Here is a 24,232-nt window from a genome sequence, read left to right on the forward strand (position 1 = left end):
ACTATTCTTTGAATAGTCGAGCTAAAAATGCCATATTTTCGTTATATCTATTTTCCCCACAACTTCAAATAGTTGTTTTATATATCTTAGTTTGGTGGGAAATTACACCGTGCACCGGGAATGTATAGTGCAGTCATCTCCTGTTGTTTTCTAAATACACAATTTCTTTCTACCATAGCATATGTTGTCAATGTACAACTACATGGCACTGCTAAATAAACCTAAAAATAGCAACCTATTAATTTTAAAGAGGTCATCAATATAACTGCCCCAACACTGGTTACATAGGTGTACTTGTCTACGCATAATTTGCAGTTTTTGAAAAATGCAAGAAAGTTATAGCAGAAGGATGGTTCAAACTTGGCTGAACAGTAAGAATTTATTGAACTATTTTCTTACTGAGATAGATCTAGAAATCCCATAAGAAGCGAGACTAACTACAATCTTAATCTTAGCATGTACTGCTTATGGATGGTGTTTTTTTTAAGATCTTAATATTTTAAAAAAAGAAAAAATACATAGTGAATGGAGGTTATATTTAAAAGGTTTCTTAAATCCATTCACCAACAAACAGACATCTTCTCTCATAGCTCTTTATGTTCCCATTTCATGCTGTGAAGCAAGTTTTCATTTTAATGTCGCAATGTGTCTTTCTAGCTCTTTTCTTTCTTGAAAGAATATTAAAAAGTTCTCAAATCTAGGGACAGTACTAGTATACGTTAATTTATTTTTGAAAATAAAGTATTTTGATAAAATGATCATATAAATTACCAAACAATGTTTTTGAGCTTGAGGGATGTTAAAAAGGCCAAAACTAATACTACGGAATTTTAAATTGATTTTCAAATTATGTTGTGAAAGAAAGTTTAATAAGTTTGACCAAAAATTTTGTAGGGTGTACAATCCCAGAATAAATGTTGGAATGTTTCTACATGCATATCACAAAAGTCACAGAGACTGGACTGAGAAATATTACATTTATGAAGAAATGTGTTGGCAGGAATAATCCGCATAACATATTTATATTGAAATACTCTCAACTTAGCCTCAATAGTAGTCTTAAATGGTATCATATAGATACTTCAATTTTTTTAGTAACAAGTTAGAAAGCAAATAAAAAAAACAACATGGAATTTATATAACCAAGGTTAGAATTATTCGAGATATTTACACATGATTTAGGCAATTCAAAAGCAAAACATTTTGTTCATTTTGCCGCATATCGTATTGATGGTGCGTAATATGCGAATGAGACAGCAGTTATTACGCAATGATACTACGCCATCAAGTATACACGTCATGATGCTTGGTGTCTTCTTGGAATAGTATACAATGTGTATGTATGAGAAGGAAAATGTTATCTCTTTACTTCAGGATGAATTATGAAAATAAGGATTAAAATAAGTGCATTCAGAGCTTAACCGTTGCATGCTTATGAAACATACTTCATTAGTATGTTTCGAATTTCGCCTGAAATTCACCGAAAAAAACAACAGATTCTGTTGAGTGGAAATTGATGTCTACACTGTGACTGTGATTAACTTTGACGTGTAACTGTTGGATTAGGAAACTAGGAGCTTAAAGGAACATTTACATCGCGTCATATTCATATAACTTGTAAGTACTGTAGGCCTAATTTTATTGTTCTAAGTTTAGAAATTGACCATGAGTACTAATTTTCTGAAGTGGCAAGTTGATCAATTATCGTTTTAATGTCTTGATTGAAAGTAGATTTTATTTCCATTTAGGATAGACACAATGATAGATAATTTCTTGAAGTTGACCATATTAGTAGATCTAAGCCCCTTAATTTTTAGAAGATTCTCACGTAAATTGTCGCGATATGTCTACGTAGCGCTTGAACTATGAATGAATTCAGGCACGTTTCGTGTGAAAATAGGCAACGGAAAAGTTAAATTTTCACCAAGAGCACAGGCCTCGACCACAAAAATATTACCACTGATACGGACGAAATATAATTGTTATTTAAAAAATGTTTGCTATTTTGTGGTCGAGGCATGTGCTCTTGGTGAAAATTTAACGAAGCAAAATATTGATCATTTTTCAGAGCAAAAGACTAATAAAAAGTATTTCAGCAAATAATGGCTGTTTAAAAATAATTCAAATAAAGAAAAAGCACAGAATAACATACTTTCAAAATAAAAGCTATTAATTTTGCGCGGTAACTGACACGTAACGTCATGACGTCATTTTAAGGCAACAATGTTTTGAAGCGTTTCTGCGGCAATTCATTCATTATTTCTGCATTATTAAACCATTAAACATAAGATCAAACCCTTCTGTAAATTTGCCACCATTTTCCACTGAAAAATCATTGGAAAACACTGGAGTATTGGAACAAGCCTCTTTGAGTGGAAACTGAGGGAAAACATTGAAAAAATAGAGGTTGGAAAGGCCAGTCAAAATTTTCCACCATTTTCCATTAAATGCCAGTATCAGTGGAGTATTGGAACATTTTTCACTATTTGCCATTAAAGTTTTTCACTGTTTGCCACTGTCACATATTGATGTAAAAACTGCCATTGTTTTCCATTGAATGCCACTATCAGTGGAGTATTGGAACGTATTTCACCATTTGCCACTAAAAGTTTCCACTGTTTGCCACCATAACTGTTGTGGCAATCAGTGTAAAATATGCCACTGTTTTTCTCTAAATGCCACTATTTGCCATGGATATTTCTCCACCATTCTCAACTAACCAGCTTGGAGAATGCCACTGTTTTCCACTATTTGCCATCAAGTCCATGAGGTGTATACCATCACTGCATGTGTTTGAAACATGATATGAAATGAATAATGAAAGAAAGGAATATACATGTAATCATTAGAGCAGCTTATGTAATTTTTCCTTTTTAAACTGTCAATTAATTCACATCATTTTCATGATATTATTAAAGCACTTAATTCAACATTGCTCATTAGACTTAAAAATTCTTGAAGTTAATAAAAAAATTGCTTAGACGAAAGAAACTTGTTTTTTAAAGACAGAAGTTTACTAGAACTGTTAAGTAAAAAGATATTACAAGAACATTCCTTACAATAAACACTGTTCAATGAGTTTTGTGCTAGATTAAAGTACTTGCAGACATACTTACAAAAGTTTACACATCAATAGGGTTTCTCTGTGAGCACCATTCATTCTACAAAGTGTAAATCACTGAAGCCTAAAAATGTCTCATGCCTCATACATTTTATCCATGTGTGTTTTGGCATATGTCAGGTACTGCATATACACATCTTATACTTTATCTGAAAAGTAATTATGATAAAAGAATTTAAACCTTTTTATGTTTATTATTGATTTAGTTTGTGTAGAAACTGACAAGAGATGAACCACTGAAGAATAAATGATCATTTGAAAAGTTTGAGTCAGCATTTAATTTACTCAAGTTTATTCTGAAGCTTCCTGAATGTTATAAAACATGTTTAAATAGAAAATAAGTAAACAGATGTACTTACCCAGTGTCCATTTAAAAGTTATTTTAGCAACATAAACTGTTTAAATTCCAGCTGCATGTGTAAAGGAATATCTCCAACAAAGAAGTTCCTGTTTACTTTTAAACTTTTGATATTCTTGAGCAGCTTTCTATTTTGCTATCTATTGTTGAAGGAATCTCCACTAGAATGTTTTAACAAATACTAATCTACTAAAAAGAGAATATCTTTCATTGTCTATTTTTAAATATTTAAAAGGCCTTTGAAATAAAACAGGACTGTTGGGATTACTTTGCGTGTTTTGGCTCCACTACATATCTTTATTTTCATTGGTTGAGAGTTCTATTTATAACACCGCAGCATTCCAGAGTTAACCCTTTATCTCTGCAGTGTGTGTACACTGTATTTGTATACAATGTACAGGTATCAAGGTCATGCTGTGAGAGAACAGCCCCTATAATAAATAGTGCCAGTCAACAAATAGATTCTCAGTAACTTGAGTAAGATAAAATGATGAAACAATATTATCTATCTGTAAGTTTGATATTTATTTCAATTGAGGATTGTTACACAGTAAAAACAGCAAATTTAAACAATAAACTACATGCTTAAGAGTGACTCAAACAACAGTTCACCTTCATTATAATTAATAAGCAAAAACTATGATTAGGCCAAAAAGAATCTTTGTTTCTGGTAACATGGAAAAAATTAGGGAAGGTAGGTCGGAAATTTTTTTTGGGGGGTGGGGGGGGGCGAATTTTTTTTTATTAAGGGAGACTTTTCGGAAAATAAATGAATGCAAGTAGGGGGGTTATACCTTTAAAGCATCAGTAAGTTGATTTCTAACATCACTGACCATGTTTGAAGTGTGAAAAGTGCAGTTTTGCAACTTTTTGTCAAAAAGTTGAAGAAATAAGGCCATAAAAACATTTAGGGTCAGGCCAAAAATTTAGGGTAGGTCGGGAAACCGGAAACAAACATTTTTTTACGCCTTATGATTAAAATAATTATGTTTTACAAGAGGAACTCAATATGACAAGTCTTTACTTAAATTTAATGTTTCAGCTTTATCACTACACAAATGATTTCAACACAGAAATTTCCAGTCTCAGTATTAGAGAAAAATTCTAAGTGTTTTACACTGGTTTACACTCATAAAAATGGCAAAGTTCAATTTTCCACTGATTTCCACTACAGTTCTGTGGCATTTGGTGGAACTTGTGTTGTCATTTGGTGGTAAACAGTGGCAATGTAAGGAAAAGCCAACAGTTTCCCATCAAATGCTAGTATTGTCCATCATATTTTCCATCAGATGTCACTGAATGCCATACAATGCCATGAAAAATAATGGAAAATGATGGACATTTGTGGCATATTTACAGAAGGGAAGGCAGGTTCAAGATTTATTACCAGAAGAATGGATATACAAACACATTTTGTTTGTCGTAAACGTCTTCGTAAATCGTCAAGTTAGCTTCCGGTTGGACATGCGCACTTACAAATATCAAGGTAACCTACCTCCTTAAAGCGGAGTCGATTTAAAATATCAACTTCCGGTGTGGAGTAAACAACATTAGGTCTCTTTCTAAGAATGTATGAAGTAAACAAACGTGCTACGCATTCTTTAGACCAACAAAAAATGATTCCCAAAACATCGTTAAAGGTATATTGAATAATCTATTGGATTTGGCAGTGGGTGTGAAGCCAAAGCAAGCCAATGGAGAAAAAGAAGCAACAACTTGAATGCTGAATTGAAACTGAACTGCAAACAAATTCATGGGTGTTATGCCCAATAAATATGTTATAAAACTGTTTTCTGATTTTTTCTCATTTGCAAATTTCCAGGAGTAAAATTACTCCTAGTCAATTTCAAGTTTTACCATTTTACTCATTCACAAGAATTATGATGAGTAAATACTCATAGGCCAAAAAAATTATCCGGAGCCCCGGTACCAAATTACCCCTCGCAATTTTCATACAAAAACTCAAAAGATTTCATCAGAATATCTAGCAAATAAGAGGTCAATAGTTGAACTTATAGAAAATATGGATTTTATCAAAAAGTGTTAAATTTTAGAATTCGTAATTTTCTTAGGCGGATTTCAAGCCTTCGTGGTCTTGGCCCTTTACCAATTTCATAATAACAGGTAATAATTCATCTAAGTATGATTTTAGTACTTTTGTTGGTAGAATATCAAGTTCACATGATTTCGTCTGTAGTTGGTTTATAAGTTTTCTAACTTCTTCCTCACTCAGATCTTTAAGACTGTCAAAACAAGGAATATCTTTTTTGCATGGTTGAAAATTATCGAAATGTTTCAACGCTTCTCGAATTTTTTCGATTTTGTTCATGAAATGATCTGCTTTCTCTGCCAGTGTGCTGTCATGTCCAGTTGGCATAGGGTTCTCAGACCTAGTGCCAGTTGTCTCAGATACAAATCCATAAAGCCTTTTCGAGTCACCTTTGGCAATTAGAACTTTTTCACTCAGAGATGATCTTTTCTCACGTTTGAGTTCTTTTTCGTAGTTTTTACGTGCTGTTTTAAAGGCTTCATACAGATGTGATTGTCTATGTTTCTTCCACAAACGTTCAGATTTGCGAGCCACTCTTTTAAGATGAAGGAGCTTTTCTGTGAACCAGGGTTTTGGAGCACGACAGATGATGGTTTTTTCTATAATTGGTGCGTGTGAGTTCATAATCTTTTCTACTGTAGTCTGAAATTCATCAACAAAAGAGTCGACATAATTACTTTCGATGGTCATTTCTCTAAGATCACTTGAAAATGTGTTCGTATCCATGTCTCTGAAATTTCTAAAAAGCACCACTTCACGGGTTATATTTTCCATTTTAACATTGTCTCAATTTTAACTGTACAGTGACGAGAAATATATGGACCCTCACTCACTTTTCAACTTCAAACAGTTCACAAGGAACTACTTTAACACCATTCACCACTTCCATAAGGACTAAATCAAGAACGTTACCACCAGTGTGTGTACTAAATTGTACATGCTGTTGCAAACCCATGGCATACAAGGAATTGTTGAATTCTGTTACTGCATTTGTGTCATCGTGGATGTGAAGATTAAAGTCACCCATGACCATTACATCTGAACCCTGTGATAGTACGCCCTCTATATATTGAAAGAAATCTGTGACAAACTGGGAACAAGTGGACAAAGATGGAGGTCTGTATATCCCAACTACATGTAATGTTCTTGAAAATCAACTGCCAAACACCAGAGAATTTCCAGCTGATAGTTTGCGCATGTTTACAGCAGATCTACATTTCAATGCAACACCACCACCCATTCTATTTTGCCTGTTCGTAACACTCAGTTTATAGCCATTTTGATTGAGATCAGACGTTTCGTATTGATGTTATTTGTCGTCCAAAAACCAAGTCTCTGTAAGAAGGGCAAAATCTATCTTTTCCTCACGTAATAATTGACCAATAAGAATATCTTTGTTTACTACCGAGCGACAATTCAGCGTCAAACATGTAAGCTGTTCATTTTGTCTATTCAATTTATTTCCATTTTTCTTAGGGTATATAAGGTTGCTTAAGGTTACACCTCTGAAAACCACTGGTTTACCGTAACCACTTTTGCTATTGTTCAAGGCTTGTGCCTTCAGGTGACCAGCTCTTTTTCCTCTGTACTGATTCAATATTCTCAAATCTTTTAACCTTGATAACACAATAGGATTCGGTCTACACCCTGTTGATTGTCTAATTCGGTGTAGAAAATTGCTGTCATACATAATAAAATCCATGAGCGAAAGTTCACAGTGTTTATCAACAATAAATATATCTCAATTTATTTATGTGATTGTTTCTGATGCTGATTCTGGACCAACACATGCAGCTATCCAAAAAATAATGACACAAACACATACAGCACACATTCACAACAAGAGGGCCATGATGGCCCTATATCGCTCACCTGAGTACCATTGCTCAAAATGATATGATCAAGTTTTGACACAGAGCACATAGGCATACACATTAAATATCATCAGGATAAATATTTTCTTGTAACAGTCCCTTTTGACCTAGTCAGGGCCAATTTCCATACCAAGTTTGAGGGTCCTAGGCTCAAATGCTGCATGTTTGTACTAACATGACTATTCCTTACCCTGGAAGACTTAAATAACATTTAAAACCAATCTCATTAGATGCTGCTGAGATATATTCATTTACATATAATAAAGGGAGGTAATTGTCATAAATTCAGTCAAAAGTTATCTACCCTGATTGTCCGAGTCCATCTGATGGCATAAATGACATTTCAAATCAGAATCTTCATTGGTTACTGAGATACACCCATTTTAATTTGAAACAAAGGGAGGTAATTTGACATAAAATCAGTCAATAGCTATCTACCCTGGTTGCCTCAGTCCAACTAAAGAAAATAATGAAATTTCAAATGAGTTCTATATATATACCGAGATAAATCCATTTTTATTAAAATCAGGGGAGGTAATCCTGCATTGGTATACGCATGTGGAAGATACAGAGTACAAGCCTATCCAATAATATATTAAAAAAATATTCATATCAATAAATGTTCAATCAAGAGTTATCTAACATGACTATTTCGTACCATGAAAGACATAAATAACATTTCAAACGAATCTCATAAGAAGCTGCTAAGGTGTTTAGATAACAAGAGGGTCATGATAACCCTGGATCGCTCACCTGAGTAATATAAGCAACATGTTTCAAATGTCAAACTGATGCTAAAACATTAAGAAAGTCAGTAGGTCACATTCATGGTCAATGCAATTCAGTTTTACCATCGGTGTGCAAAACTGTACATGTCATCTAAATTTCAAGGCTGTATCTTAAACAAGAGGGCCAACATGGCCCTAGGTCGCTCACCTCAAAAACACACCATAACACACCATAACAGTGTAAACATGTTTGACCTAGTGATTTCATGGAAAAAAAAAATATTCTGACCAATTATCATTAAAATTGGAGCAAAAACTTTGAGTATAAACAAGTATTTTCTTTGATTTGACCTAGTGACCTAGTTTTTGACCCAAGATGATCCATATTCGAACTTGACCTAGATTTCATCAAGGCTATCATTCTGACCAAATTTCATGAAGATCAATTGAAAAATACAGCCTCTATTGCATACACAAGGTTTTTCTTTGATTAACCTAGTGACCCAGTTTTTGACCCCAGATAAAACATAATCAAACTCAACCAAGATTTCATCAAGGCAATCATTCTGACCGAATTTCATGAAGATCAATTGAAAAATACAGCCTCTATCACATACACAAAGTTTTCCTTTGATTTGACGTAGTGACCTACTTTTTGACCAAAAATGACCCATATTCGAATTTGACCTAGATTTCATCAAGACAATCATTTTGACTTAATTTCATGAAGATCAATTGAAAACTTTTGCCTCTATCGCATACTCAAAGTTTTTATTTGATTTGACCTAATGACCTACTTTTTGAACCCAGATTACCCATATTCATATTGACCTAGACTTCATCAATGCAATTATTCTGACCAAATTTCATGAAGATCAATTAAAAAATACAGCCTCTATCGCATACACAAGGTTTTTCTTTGATTTGACCTAGTGACCTAATTTTTGACCCCAGATGACCCATATTTGAAATTGACCTAGATTTTATCTAGGCAATCATTCTAACCAAAATTCATGAAGAATAATTGAACAAGAAACGCGGCAATGCCACGAAACCAGGTTTTCAACACTTTTCATAAGAATAAACAAGAGTGCCAGAATGTCACAATATACGCCCGTCACAGCAAATTTCTTTACTCTAGCACCTGTATTTGCAGATGTAATTTTAATTTAAAAAACTCCTTACCAGGTAGAGATACCTTAAAATACACCTAAAATTAGAAAGTAACAACTATGTTGTACCACAGAAAAGTGGTCTTGGTTTTTCCCTACGGTCAATTATAAAAAAGTTACAATATAAGTTATTTATAGTAACAACTAAGGGAAGTTAATCTTAAAAAAAAAATTGTAAGTCCACACAGAAATCCTTACCAGGTAGAGATTGGCCAAAATACACCTCAAAATTGGATGTAACATGCATGTTGTACTACAGAAAAGTGGTCTCGATTTTTCCCTACGTCTAGTAATGAAAAAGTTACAATATAAGCTATTTATAGTAACAACAAAGGGAAGTAATTCTAAAGAAGGGAACTGCGCAAGACACTTCGTCTCATGATGGTGTATAATTGTGCCAAGTTACATCAAAATCCCTCTATGCATGAAGAAGATATGCTCCAGACAAAGTTTTCATTCTTGTATCCTTTGACCTCTAAGTGTGACCTTGACCTTAGACCTAGGGACCTGGTTCTTGCGTATGACACTCCGTCTCATGATGGTGAACAATTGTGCCAACTTTCATCAAAATCCCTCCATGCATGTAGAAGATATGCTAAACCTAACCCTAACCTAACCCTAACCCTATTTTTAGTAACAATGACCTTGACCTTGATCCCAGAAACCCCAAAATCAATCCCAAGCTACAACTTTATATAAGTTTTCTATACACCAAGTTTCATCATGATAGCTCATTCCTAAGTTAAGTTATTGACCGGAAACCCTTTTTCTATTTTAAGTAACAGTGACCTTGACCTTGACCCCAGAAACCCCAAAATCAATCCCAGCCTTTGTCTTGATATAAGCTACATACACACCAAGTTTTATTCAAATATCTTTACCGAAACAAAAGTTATTGACCGGAAACCCTTTTTCTATTTTAAGTAACAGTGACCTTGACCTTGACCCCAGAAACCCCAAAATCAATCCCAGCCTTTGTCTTGATATAAGCTACATACATACCAAAGTTTATTCAAATATCTTTACCGAAACAAAAGTTATTGACCGGAAACACCAGTTTGACGCCGCCGCCGCCGCCACCGCCGCCGCCGCCGCCCGCCCGCCCGACCGACATCTACCCCAATCTAATAACTCAGGTTTTCGTTGAAAACCTGGTTAAAAATACAGCCTCTATCGCATACACAAAGTTTTTCTTTGATTTGACCAAATGACCTAGTTTTTGATCCCAGATGACCCATTTTCGAACTCGGTCTAGATTTCATCAAGGTAATCATTCTGACCAAAATTCATGAAGACTAATTGAACAAGCGGGCCAAGATAGCCTTAGGTCGCTCACCTCAGAAACACACCATAACACACCATAACAGTGTAAACATGTTTGACCTAGTGATTTCATGAAAAAAAAATATTCTGACCGATTATCATTAAAATTGGAGCAAAAATCTTGAGTATAAATAAGTATTTTCTTTGATTTGACCTAGTGTTCTAGTTTTTGACCCGAGATGACCCATATCTGAACTTGACCTAGATTTCATCAAGGCTATCATTCTGACCAAATTTCATGAAGATCAATTGAAAAATACAGCCTCTATCATATACGCAAGGTTTTTCTTTGATTTGACTTAGTGACCTACTTTTTGACCCTAGATGACCCATATTCAAATTTGACCTAGATTTCATCAAGGCAATCATTCTGATTTAATTTCAGGAAGATCAAATGGAAAATATAGCCTCTATTGCATACACAATGTTTTTCTTTGATTTGACCTAGTGACCTAATTTTTGACCCCAGATGATCCATATTCAAACTCGGCCTAGATTTCATTAAGGTTATCATTTTGACTTAATTTCAGGAAGATCAATTGAAAAATACAGCTTCTATCGCATATACAAGCTTTTCCTTTGATTTGACGTAGTGACCTACTTTTTGACCCCAGATGACCCATATTCGAACTTGAACTAGATTTCATCAAGACAATCATTCTGACCAAAATTCATGAAGATTAATTGAAAAATACAGCCTCTATCGCATACACAAGGTTTTTCTTTGATTTGACCTAGTGACCTAGTTTTTGACCTCAGATGACCCGTTTTCTAACTCAGCCTAGTTTTCATCAAGGAAATCATTCTGACCAAAATTCATGAAGATTAATTGAACAAGAGGGCCAAGATGGCCCTAGGTCGCTCACCTGAGAAACACACCATAACAGTGTAAACATGTTTGACCTAATAATTTCATGGAAAAAAATATTCTGACCAATTATCATTAAAATTGGATTAAAAAATCTTGCGTGTAAAGAAGTATTTTCTTTGATTTGACCTAGTGACTTAGATTTTGACCCCAGATTACCAATATTTGAACTTGACCTAGATTTCATCAAGGCTATCATTCTGACCTAATTTCATGAAGATCAATTGAAAAATACAGCCTCTATATCGCATACACAAGGTTTTTCTTTGATTTGACCTAGTGACCTAGTTTTTGGCCCAAGACTACCCATATTCGAACTTGACCTAGATTTCATCAAGGCAACCATTCTGACCAAATTTTATGAAGTCCAGTGTAAAATGCAGTCCCTATTGCATACACAAATATTTTCCTTGATTTGACTTAGTGACCTAGTTCTTAAACCTAGATGACCAATATTCGAACTTGACCTAGATTTCATCAAGGCTATCATTCTGACAAAATTTTATGAAGATCAGTTGAAAAATACAGCCTCTATCGCATACACAAGGTTTTTCTTTGATTTAACCTAGTGACCTACTTTTTGACCCAGATGACCCATATTTGAACCTGACCTAGATTTCATCAAGGCAATTATTCTGACCAAATTTCATGAAGATCAATTGAACAAGAGGACCATGATGGTCCTGAATCGCTCACCTCTTCCCACATGACCCAGTTTTGAGTATGACGTCGTTTTTTCTATTATTTGACATAGTGACCTAGTTTTTGAGCTCATGTGACCCAGTTTTGAACTAGACCTAGATATTATCAAGAAAAAAATTCTGACCAATTTTCATGAAGATCCATTGAAAAATATGGTCTCTAGACAGGTCACAAGGCTTTTCTATTATTTTAACCTATTGACCTAGTTTTCAAAGGTACGTGACCCTGTTTTGAACTTTATCTAGATATCATCAAGGTGAACATTCTCACTAATTTTCATGAAGATCTCATGAAAAATATGGCCTCTAGAGAGGTCAAAAGGTTTTTCTATTTTTATACCTACTGGCCTAGTTTTTGACCGCACGTGACCCAGTTTCGAAACTGACCTAGATATCATCAAGGCGAACATTCAGAACAACTTTCATGAAGATCCATTGAAAAATATGGCCTCTAGAGAGGTCAAAAGATTTTTCTAATTTTAGACCTACTGACCTAGTTTTTGATCGCAGTTGACCCAGTTTCAAACTTGACCTAGATATCATCAAGATGAACATTCAGACCAACTTTCATACAGATCCCATGAAAAGTATGGCCTCTAGAGAGGTCACAAGGTTTTTTTTATTGTTTGACCTACTGACATAGTTTTTTAAGGCACGTGACCCAGTTTCAAACTTGACCTAGATATTATCAAGGTGAACATTCTGACCAATTTTCATGAAGATCCATTCAAGGGTATGGCCTCTAGAGAGGTCTCAAGGTTTTTCTATTTCAAGACCTACTGACCTAGTTTTTGATCGCAGTTTACCAAGTTTCAATCTTGACCTATATATCATCAAGATAAACATTCAGACCAACTTTCATACAGATCCCATGAAAAATATGGTCTCTAGAGAGGTCACAACGTTTTTTCATTATTTGACCTACTGACCTACTTTTTGACGGCACGTGACCCACTTTCGAACTTGACCTAGATATCATCAAGATGAACATTCTGACCAATTTTTATAGAGATCCATTCGCAAGTATGGCCTCTAGAGAGGTCACAAGGTTTTTCTATTTTTAGACCTACTGACCTAGTTTTTGACCGCACATGACCCTGTTTCGAACTTGACCTAGATATCATCAAGATGAACATTCAGACCAACTTTCATACAGATCCCATTAAAAATATGGCCTTTAGAGAGGTCACAAGTTTTTTCTATTATTTGACCTACTGACCTAGTTTTTGAGGCACGTGACCCAGTTTCGAACATGACCTAGATATCATCAAAGTAAACGTTCTGACCAATTTTCATGAAAATCTTGTGAAATATATGGCCTCTAGAGAGGTCACAAGGTTTTTCTATTATTTGACCTACTGACCTTGTTTTTGAAGGCACGTGACCCAGTTTCGAACCTGACCTAGATATCATCAAGGTGAACGTTCTGACCAATTTTCATGAAGATCTTTTGAAATATATGGCCTCTAGAGAGGTCACAAGGTTTTTCTATTTTTAGACCTACTGACCTAGTTTTTGAAGGCACGTGACCCAGTTTCGAACTAGACCTAGATATCATCAAGATGAACATTCTGACTAATTTTCAGGAAGATGTTGTGAAATATATGGCCTCTAGAGAGGTCACAAGGTTTTTCTATTTTTAGACCTACTGACCTAGTTTTTGACGGCACGTGACCGAGTTTCAAACCTGACCTAGATATCATCAAGGTGAACGTTCTGACCAATTTTCATGAAGATCTTGTGAAATATTTGGCCTCTAGAGAGGTCACAAGGTTTTTCTATTTTTAGACCTACTGACCTAGTTTTTGAAGGCACGTGACCCAGTTTGGAACTAGACCTAGATATCATCAAGGTGAACATTCTGACCAATTTTCATGAAGATGTTATGAAATATATGGCCTCTAGAGAGGTCACAAGGTTTTTCAATTTTTAGACCTACTGACCTAGTTTTTGATGGCACGTGACCCACTTTCGAACTTGACTTAGATATTATCAAGATGAACATTCTGACCAATTTTCATGAAGATCTCATGAAATATATAGCCTCCAGAGAGGTCACAACGTTTTTCTATTTTTAGACCTACTGACCTAGTTTTTGACCGCATGTGACCCAGTTTCAAATCTGACCTAGATATCATCAAAATGAACATTCAGACTAACTTTCATACAGATCCCATGAAAAATACGGCCTTTAGAGAGGTCACAAGGTTTTTCTATTATTTGACCTACTGACCTTGTTTTTAACGGCACGTGACCCAGTTTCGAACTCGACCTAGATATCATCAAGGTGAACGTTCTGACCAATTTTCATGAAGATCTTGTGAAATATATGGCCTCTAGAGTCACAAGGTTTTTCTATTTTTAGACCTACTGACCTAGTTTTTGAAGGCACGTGACCCAGTTTCGAACTTGACCTAGATATCATCAAGGTGAACATTCTGACCAATTTTCATGAAGATCTTTGAAATATATGGCCTCTAGAGAGGTCACAAGGTTTTTCTATTTTTAGGCCTACTGACCTAGTTTTTCCTCGCACGCGACCCAGTTTCGAACTTGACCTAGATATCATGTAGGTGAACATTCTGACCAACTTTCATAAAGAGCCCATGAAAAATGTGACCTCTAGAGTGGTCACAAGCAAAAGTTTACGGACTGACGCACGCACGCACGGACGACAGACACCGCGTGATCACAAAAGCTCACTTTGTCACTTCTATCGCATACAGAAGAGTTTTCTATGATTTGACCTAGTGACCTACTTTTTGAGTCCAATGACCCATAATCAAACTCAATGTAGATTTTATCAAGGCAATCATTCCGAGGAAATTTCATGAAAATCAACTGAAAAATACAGCCTCTATCATATACATCAGGTTTTTCTTTAATTTGACCTAGTGACCTAGTTTTTGACCTCAGATGACCCATATTCAAACTCGACCTAGATTTCATCAAGGCAATCATTCTGACTAATTTCAGGAAGATCAATTGAAAAATATAGCCTCTATTGCATACACAAATTTTTTTCTTTGATTTGACCTAGTGACCTAGTTTATGACCCAAGATGACCGATTTTCAAACTCGGCCTAGATTTCATCAAGGCAATCATTCTGACCAATATTCATGAAGATTAATTGAAAAATACAGCCTCTATCGCATACACGAGGTTTTTCTTTGATTTGACCTAGTGACCTAGTTTTTGATCCGAGATGACCCATTTTCGAATTCGGCCTAGATTTCATCAAGGCAATCATTCTGACCAATATTCATGAAGATCAATTCAAAAATACAGCCTCTATCGCATACACAAGGTTTTTCTTTGATTTGACCTAGTGACCTAGTTTTTGACCCGAGATGACCCATTTTCGAACTCGGCCTAGATTTCATCAAGGTTATCATTCTGACCAATATTCATGAAGATTAATTGAAAAATTCAGCCTCTATCGCATACACAAGGTTTTTCTTTGATTTGGCCTAGTGACCTAGTTTTTGACCCGAGACGACCCATTTTCGAACTCGGCCTAGCTTTCATCAAGGTTATCATTCTGACCAATACTCATGAAGATTAATTGAAAAATACAGCCTCTATCGCATACACAAGGTTTTTCTTTGATTTGACCTAGTGACCTAGTTTTTGACCCGAGATGACCCATTTTCAAACTCGGCCTAGACTTCATCAAGGTAATCATTCTGACCAAATTTCATGAAGATCAGTTGAAAAATACAGCCTCTATCGCATACACAAGCTAAATGTTGACAGACGACAGTGATCAGAAAAACTCTCCCGAGCATTGCTCAGGTGAGCTAAAAATACAGCCTCTATCGCATACACAAGGTTTTTCTTTGATTTGACCTAGTGACCTAGTTTTTGACCCCAGAAGACCCATTTTCGAACTCGGCCTAGATTTCATCAAGATAATCATTCTGACCAAAATTCATGAAGATTAATTGAAAAATACAGCCACTATCGCATACAATGTTTTTCTTTGATTTGGCCTAGTGACCTACTTTTTGAACCCAGATGACCCATTTTCGAACTCGGCCTAGATTTCATCAAGGTAATCATTCTGACCAAAATTCATGAAGATCAATTGAAAAATACAGCCTCTATTGCATACACAAGGTTTTTCTTTGATTGGACCTAGTGACCAAGTTTTTGACCCGAGATGACCCATATTCGAACTTCTCCTAGATTTCATCAAGGTTATCACCCTGACCAAATTTCATGAAGATCAGTTGAAAAATACAGCCTCAATTGCATACACAAGCTAAATGTTGACAGACGACAGACAGACAGACAGACTGATGCCGGACATCGAGTGATCAGAAAAACTCACCTGAGCATTGCTATCAATGGCCTAGATTTCATCAAGATAATCATTCTGACCAAAATTCATGAAGATTAATTGAAAAATACAGCCTCTATCGCATACACAAGGTTTTTCTTTTATTTGACCTAGTGACCTAGTTTTTTAACCCAGATGACCCATTTTCAAACTCGGCCTAGATTTCATCAAGGTAATCATTCCGACCAAAAATTCATGAAGATCAGTTGAAAAATACAGCCTCAATCGCATACACAAGCTAAATGTTGACAGACGACAGACAGACAGACGCCGGACATCGAGTGATCAGAAAAACTCACCTGTTTTTCTTTGATTTGACCTAGTAACCTACTTTTTGACCCCAGATGACCCATATTCGAATTTTTCCTAGATTTCATCAAGGTAATCACCCTGACCAAATTTCATGAAGATCAGTTGAAAAATACAGCCTCAATCGCATACACAAGCTAAATGTTGACAGACGACAGACAGACAGACAGACTGTTGCCGGACATCGAGTGATCAGAAAAACTCACCTGAGCATTGCTATCAATGGCCTAGATTTCATCAAGGTAATTATTCTGACCAAAATTCATGAAGATAAATTGAAAAATACAGCCTCTATCGCAAACACAAGGTTTTTCTTTGATTTGACCTAGTGACCTAGTTTTTGACCCTAGATGACCCATTTTCGAACTCGGCCTAGATTTTATCAAGGTAATCATTCTGACAAAATTTCATGAAGATCAGTTGAAAAATACAGCCTCTATCGCATACACAAGCTAAATGTTGACAGACGGACAGACAGACGCCGGACATTGAGCAATCACAAAAACTCACCTGAGCATTGAGCTAAAAACAAGAAAGTAGGTCAGCAGGTCAAGGTCACAGTCAAGTGAAATCATATTACTAAGGGTCATCTGGTAATTATTATCAAACAGTCTCAGATAATTGTTCAAGTATTTTTTCCAATATAACTCATATAATAATTAAGTGACCCGGGGCTGGGCCTCTTTTAACACCAGGAGCATAATTTGAACCTTGGGGGATAATTTGAACAATCTTGGTAGAGGACCACTAGATGATGCTACATACCAAATATCAAAGCCCTAGGCCATGTGGTTTTGGACAAGAAGATTTTCAAAGTTTTCCCTATATAAGTCTATATAAACTATGTGACCCCCGGGGCGGGGCCATATTTGACCCTAGGGGGATAATTTGAACAATCTTGGTAGAGGACCACTAGATGATGCTACACACCAGATATCAAAGCCCTAGGTCCTGTGGTTTTGGACAAGAAGATTTTTAAAGTTTTTCCTTTCGGTTGCAATGGCAACCAGAGTTCTGCATGGAATTCAATTCTTTGAATAATTTTGAAAGGGGGCCACCCAGGGATCATTCCTGTGAAGCTTGGTGTAATTCTGCCCAGTGGTTTTCAAGAAGAAGATTTTTTTTAGAAAATGTTGACGGACACACGACGGACGACGGACATTGACCGGTCACAAAAGCTCACCATGAGCCTCTGGCACAGGTGAGCTAAAAAATAAAGGGAAGTAATTTGTCATAAATTCAGTCAATATGTATCTTCACCGACTGTCCAAGTCCATCTATTGACATAAATGAAATTTCAGATTAGTATCTTCATTAGTTACGGAAAACCGAACGACCTCCGGACCAGCCTAAAAGTTCGGTTTTTGGAAGTTTCCGGAATTCAGAAGTTTGAAAGTTTGTAGGCAAAGTGGACGTGGTGCACAAGAGTTATGTTTCCTTACACGTAGGATGAAGGAGATTTTTATCCTTTTTAATTTTACAATCTCATATTAATTTATTAATTAATTAGATAATTAATTAATTATTTACAAACATTAAGGATAATAAATACATAAAAAACAAATATAAAAAGAAACAACAGAACTTTAATACAATAGCATTTACGCAAACATTTTCCACTTACATTTTACCATCTTTGGACCCGAGTTTGTCAACAGTAAATTTTAATTAATGTTGATAATGCATTGTTTAATCGATGTAACTAAATCATTTAAAACATCCATCTTTCTTTCGTTCAAACATTAAGAAAGTTTTTAACACATAAAATTATTTAATTCATCACGTTTTCATCAATTGAATACAAATGAAAATAATCGCTAATTACTTCGTAACTTTTGCATCAAATGATCATTGTGATTATATAGCGTGTCAAAATAGACGCGCAACGCTAATAAATAAACAAAAGAACATGTTGACAGCGTTTCTGGATTATCAGGTGACACTTTTAAACAAGCAAATATTTTGCTGCTCGGTTTTCAGAAGTCAATTTTAGTGTTAAAATATAAAAGGTGCTTCAAAAATCGTCCGGTTTTCAGAATTCGGAAGTTCCGGTTTTCAGAGGTTAAAAATATATAGAAATAGGAACATAAAAAACGGGACTTTGAGTTTCGTGTGGTTTTCAAAGGTTTCCGGTTTTCAGAAGGTCCGGTTTTCGGAATTTACACTGTATAGTAATACAGTGGCTGCCCCTCCAATCAGCGGTCACCTGGCTTAAGCAGCCAAATTGTCTGATTCCCCTGGCTGGTGTGATAACTCTAGATATACAGGGAAATTATCTATCAACATTTACTGATCCTGATTTAGTTGATCCTCTGGGAGTATGTACAGATAAGAGAGGAAACATACAGGTCTGTGGGTGTGAATCATCAAATACTGTCCAAATAAGTGAGGATTCAAAAACAAAGTTAGGCATCATCAAAACAGAACAAAATCCATTATCAGTCTGCTTTGATCCTCACCAGAACAAACTAGCTGTAACTCATCTATCCAGCAATACTGTAAAAGTCTATAAGCTGGAGTAAGATGCATTTACTGCTGCTGACATCACAACTAGAAACACTGAATAAATGGACATTTATTTTCATTTTGGTGTCACACCAACACAATTTAGGTCATATGGTGGCTTTTAAGTTTTAATGATGAAAGAAGACCTCTGGTGCCACTGCAAACATTACTTCACAGCACAAGATGGCATCTAAGTAGAAACACTGAACTTCCACAAGCTAGCTGGATAGCTTCCTCTCATGATGGTCTGAGCAGGGCTTCAGGTGGAGTTTTAAATATAATAATGGAATCTGGCTTTGCATTAACTGTACAACAATAAGTCAAAGATAGGTAGAATACAACAATAAGTCAAAGATAGGTAGAATTCAAAATAGTTTGTAAGAAGCTGTAAATAAGAAACACAATTTTGAACTAGAGATGCTTTTGAGAAAAGTGCATGTCTCCCACATTACTGCCAAAAATGTCTAGTTTCTCTAGATGGTTTAGATGAGTGGATCCAATTAGATGGTCTGGACGAGTGGATCCAATCAGTAATTCAAGGGCCATAAATCAAAAGTGCCTGGGTGGATTTGGCTCGTTATCAAACTTGGTTAAGGTCTTATGGTCAAACACATTTTGTTCAAGTTTGATGAAGATCGGATGAGAAATGTTCAACTCAGAGTGCGGACAAGAGTAAAAAGGCAGATTTTTCGGTAATTCAAGGGCCATAACTTCAAAATGCCTTGACGGATTTGGCTAGTTATCGAACCTGGCCGAGGTCTCACGGTCAAACACATTTTGTTCAAGTTTGGTGAAGATTGGATGAGAAATATTCGACTTAGAGTGCGGACAAGAGTAAAAAGGCCGATTTTTGGTAATTCAAGGGCCATAACTCCAATACGCCTTGACTGATTTGGCTAGTTATCGAACTTGGATGACGTCTTACGGTCAAACACATTTTGTTTAAGTCTGGTGAAAATCGGATGAGAAATGTTCGACTTAGAGTGCAGACAAGCTTTGTGACAGACAGACAGACACACAGACTGGAGTAAATCAATATGTCTCCCACACCACTGTGTGGTGGAAGACATAATTACCAATGGAGTTTATTCAATGAATTGTTCCACTTCAATATCTACAGAATGTGTATGTTTTTGTATCCATTTGTTGTAAATGTTCACTTGCACTGTACATATTCACATTATTATGATTAATCTATGCACTGTATGTAGACAAGAAGATAATAAAAATCCGTTCTTTTCTATTTTGTTTTAGTTTATACCAATTTATTTTAGCTCCATTATAACGAAAGCTTCAAGCTTATTTGAGACTCTCAAGTCCATTTTCTGGGAAAACCAGCACTGATGTCATATGGGAAGGAGTGGTTGTGATCCCAGTGAGGGCCGAACCCACCACTCCAGGTTGAGCGGCCAACAACTTAACCACTAGACTACCACTGATTCATTCTGTAAAAAATACATTTGGATGATGTATTTAAGTTCTGTTTATTTGTTGCTGTCTATAAAAGAAACCCATAACACAACAGCTGCCAGAGGAGTCAGAGCTCCGAGCTAGTTTGATGCTGGATAGGGAAAAGGGCATACCTGAGGAAACTAGAGCTATCACTGGCATGATTAATACCCCTGCAATATGGTTTTGTCAGCGGAAACAAAACTTTTCATGTGTGAAGTTTCTGAATTGATAACATGGATTCAATTAAGCAGGGTCTGGGTCTCCATACTTTCATCCATCCCAAAAGGAAAATGTCACACACATTTACACTTCACAGACCTTGCCATATAAGATGCAAGAGATGATGTCGAAAAATTATTTCAAATCTGAGTAAAATCCATTTAACAATAACAGAGATAGTGTGAAAGTGTATCAAATACAAACCAGAATTTCTAAGTGTAAAGGCATTATAATCTTACTATAGGAAATTTTTGGTATTTTTATATCCAGGATAGTACCTTATAGATATATATGTATTTACATTTTGATATTTTGATTAACATTTTCCCGCTATTTGACGCCAAGTTATCAGTTTTACGTCTGTTGTTTATATTTGTATGTGAATTATCCTGATGAAGGCGTTGACCGAAACGTTGATGAGATGAAAAGAAAACGAGAGCTGTCACTAATGGTGACAAATGCCCCCGCAGCGCCTTGACCTTTGACCTGGTGACCCCAAAGTCAGTAGGGGTAGTGTACTTAATAAGTACTATCAGCATGTGAAGTTTGAAGGTCCTGGGTGCAGTGGTTCGCGAGTAAAGTGCCTTCATCCAAAAAGTTAACGTTGTGACGAACGAACAAACGAACTAACGAACAAACGAACGGATGGACATACAAGAGGACCATGATGGTCCTGAATCGCTCACCTCTTCCCACATGACCCAGTTTTGAGTATGACGTCGTTTTTTCTATTATTTGACATAGTGACCTAGTTTTGAACTTGACCTAGGTATTATCAAGATAAAAATTCTGACCAATTTTCATGAAGATCCATTGAAAAATATGGTCTCTAGAGAGGTCACAAGGTTTTTCTATTATTTGACCTACTGACCTAGTTTTTGAAGGTACGTGACCCTGTTTTGAACTTTACCTAGATATCATCAAGGTGAACATTCTCACTAATTTTCATGAAGATCTCATGAAAAGTATGGCCTCTAGAGAGGTAACAGGGTTTTTCTATTTTTATACCTACTGGCCTAGCTTTTGACCGCACGTGACCCAGTTTCGAAACTGACCTAGATATCATCAAGATGAACATTCAGATCAATTTTCATGAAGATCCATTGAAAAATATGGCCTCTAGAGAGGTCAAAAGATTTTAATAATTTTAGACCTACTGACCTAGTTTTTGACCGCAGTTGACCCAGTTTCAAACTTGACCTAGATATCATCAAGATGAACTATCAGACCAACTTTCATACAGATCCCATGAAAAGTATGGCCTCTAGAGAGGTCATTAGGTTTTTTTATTATTTGACCTACTGACCTAGTTTTTTAAGGCACGTGACCCAGTTTCAAATTTGACCTAGATATCATTAAGGTGAACATTCTGACCAATTTTTATGGAGATCCATTCACAAGTATGGCCTCTAGATAGGTCACAAGGTTTTTCTATTTTTAGACCTACTGACCTAGTTTTTGACCGCACATGACCCTGTTTTGAACTTGACCTAGATATCATCAAGATGAACATTCAGACCAATTTTCATACAGATCCCATGAAAAATATGGCCTTTAGAGAGGTCACAAGGTTTTTCTATTATTTGACCTACTGACCTAGTTTTTGAGGGCACGTGACCCACTTTCAAACTTGACCTAGATATCATGAAGATGAACATTCAGACCAACTTTCATACAGATCCCATGAAAAATATGGCCTCTAGAGAGGTCACAAGGTTTTTCTATTATTTGACCTACTGACCTAGTTTTTGATGGCACGTGACCCACTTTCGAACTTGACCTAGATATTATCAAGATGAACATTCTGACCAATTTTCATGAAGATCTCATGAAATATATGGCCTCTAGAGAGGTCACAAGGTTTTTCTATTTTTAGACCTACTGACCTAGTTTTTGATCGCACCTGACCCAGTTTCGAACTTGACCTAGATATCATCAAGATGAACACTCAGACAAACTTTCATACAGATCCCATGAAAAATATGGCCTTTAGAGAGGTCACAAGGTTTTTCTATTATTTGACCTACTGACCTAGTTTTTGAAGGCACGTGACCCAGTTTCGAATCTGACCTAGATATCATCAAGGTGAACGTTCTGACCAATTTTCATGAAGATCTTGTGAAATATATGGCCTCTAGAGAGGTCACAAGGTTTTTCTATTTTTAGACCTACTGACCTAGTTTTTGACGGCATGTGACCCAGTTTCGAACTTGACCTAGATATCATCAAGGTGAACATTCTGACCAATTTTCATGAAGATCTTGTGAAATATATGGCCTCTAGAGAGGTCACAAGGTTTTTCTATTTTTAGACCTACTGACCTAGTTTTTGATGGCACGTGACCCAGTTTCGAACTTGACCTAGATATCATCAAGATGAACATTCTGACTAACTTTCATAAAGATCCCATGAAAAATTTGACCTCTAGAGTGGTCACAAGCAAAAGTTTACGGACGCACGGACGCACGCACGCACGGACGGACGACGGACACCGCGCGATCACAAAAGCTCACCTTGTCACTTTGTGACAGGTGAGCTAAAAAACTATACATAATACCTGTTGTTGTTGAAATACCTATCGCATAAGTGTAAAATGGTCATACTTAAGTGACTATTTCTGCCAGACTAATGGATCATGTGTTATATGATGATCAAGAAGAAACACTATTTTAATTTTAAATCAAATTCATATAGAAATAACAGAAATTAGTTTCTTCTGCAAATAATTTACTTTATTTTGCAAGAAAAAGCTGTCAACACCGTTGCTATGCAGTTACGTCACGATCACTAGGCAATTGGTGATCTTCGGATATTATCGTCCGTTACGCATGGTTTCTAGCCAGCATGCTATCATTAAGCCGGGTATCAGTTCTACCAACGGTATATAAGCACCAAAAGTCCGTGCATATTTCTCTTTCTCGATTCAACACCGAAGATAAACTAGGCTGCTAAAAGCTCAATTTCACAGCTGTAAACTATATTACGTTTATTATGCCACGTGGTCGAGGCGTACGGAGGAGGAATTATGCTGCTGCTGGGCCAAGGCAGCAAGGTGCTGCGGGTCGGAATCCTAATGCTACGCGGGCACACAACGTAAATAATGCCGATGTCAATCCTGTCAACGATGATGCCGTTGCCGGTCAAAGATTGGTCGATTCACATTGCCAGATGGACTCTCCACCCTCTCCAAATCCGGTGGTAACTACACG

At 36.2% G+C, this 24,232-nt stretch overlaps 1 protein-coding gene and 1 long non-coding RNA gene across 2 annotated transcripts in view; both read right to left on the bottom strand.

The window, feature by feature from the left end:
* The window catches only part of LOC128557901 (uncharacterized), a 72,961-nt gene that overhangs the window by 41,732 nt on the left and 6,997 nt on the right, over positions 1 to 24,232 (bottom strand). The window lies entirely within an intron of this gene.
* LOC123536098 (uncharacterized) lies at positions 1,223 to 4,099 on the bottom strand. The gene is made up of 3 exons (XR_006683271.2): positions 3,481 to 4,099; positions 3,117 to 3,270; positions 1,223 to 2,783 (listed from the first exon to the last, which is right to left on the bottom strand). It is a non-coding gene; the product is annotated as an uncharacterized LOC123536098 (long non-coding RNA).

The sequence above is a fragment of the Mercenaria mercenaria genome, chromosome 1, assembly GCF_021730395.1.
Source record: "Mercenaria mercenaria strain notata chromosome 1, MADL_Memer_1, whole genome shotgun sequence".
Lineage (NCBI taxonomy): Eukaryota > Metazoa > Mollusca > Bivalvia > Venerida > Veneridae > Mercenaria > Mercenaria mercenaria.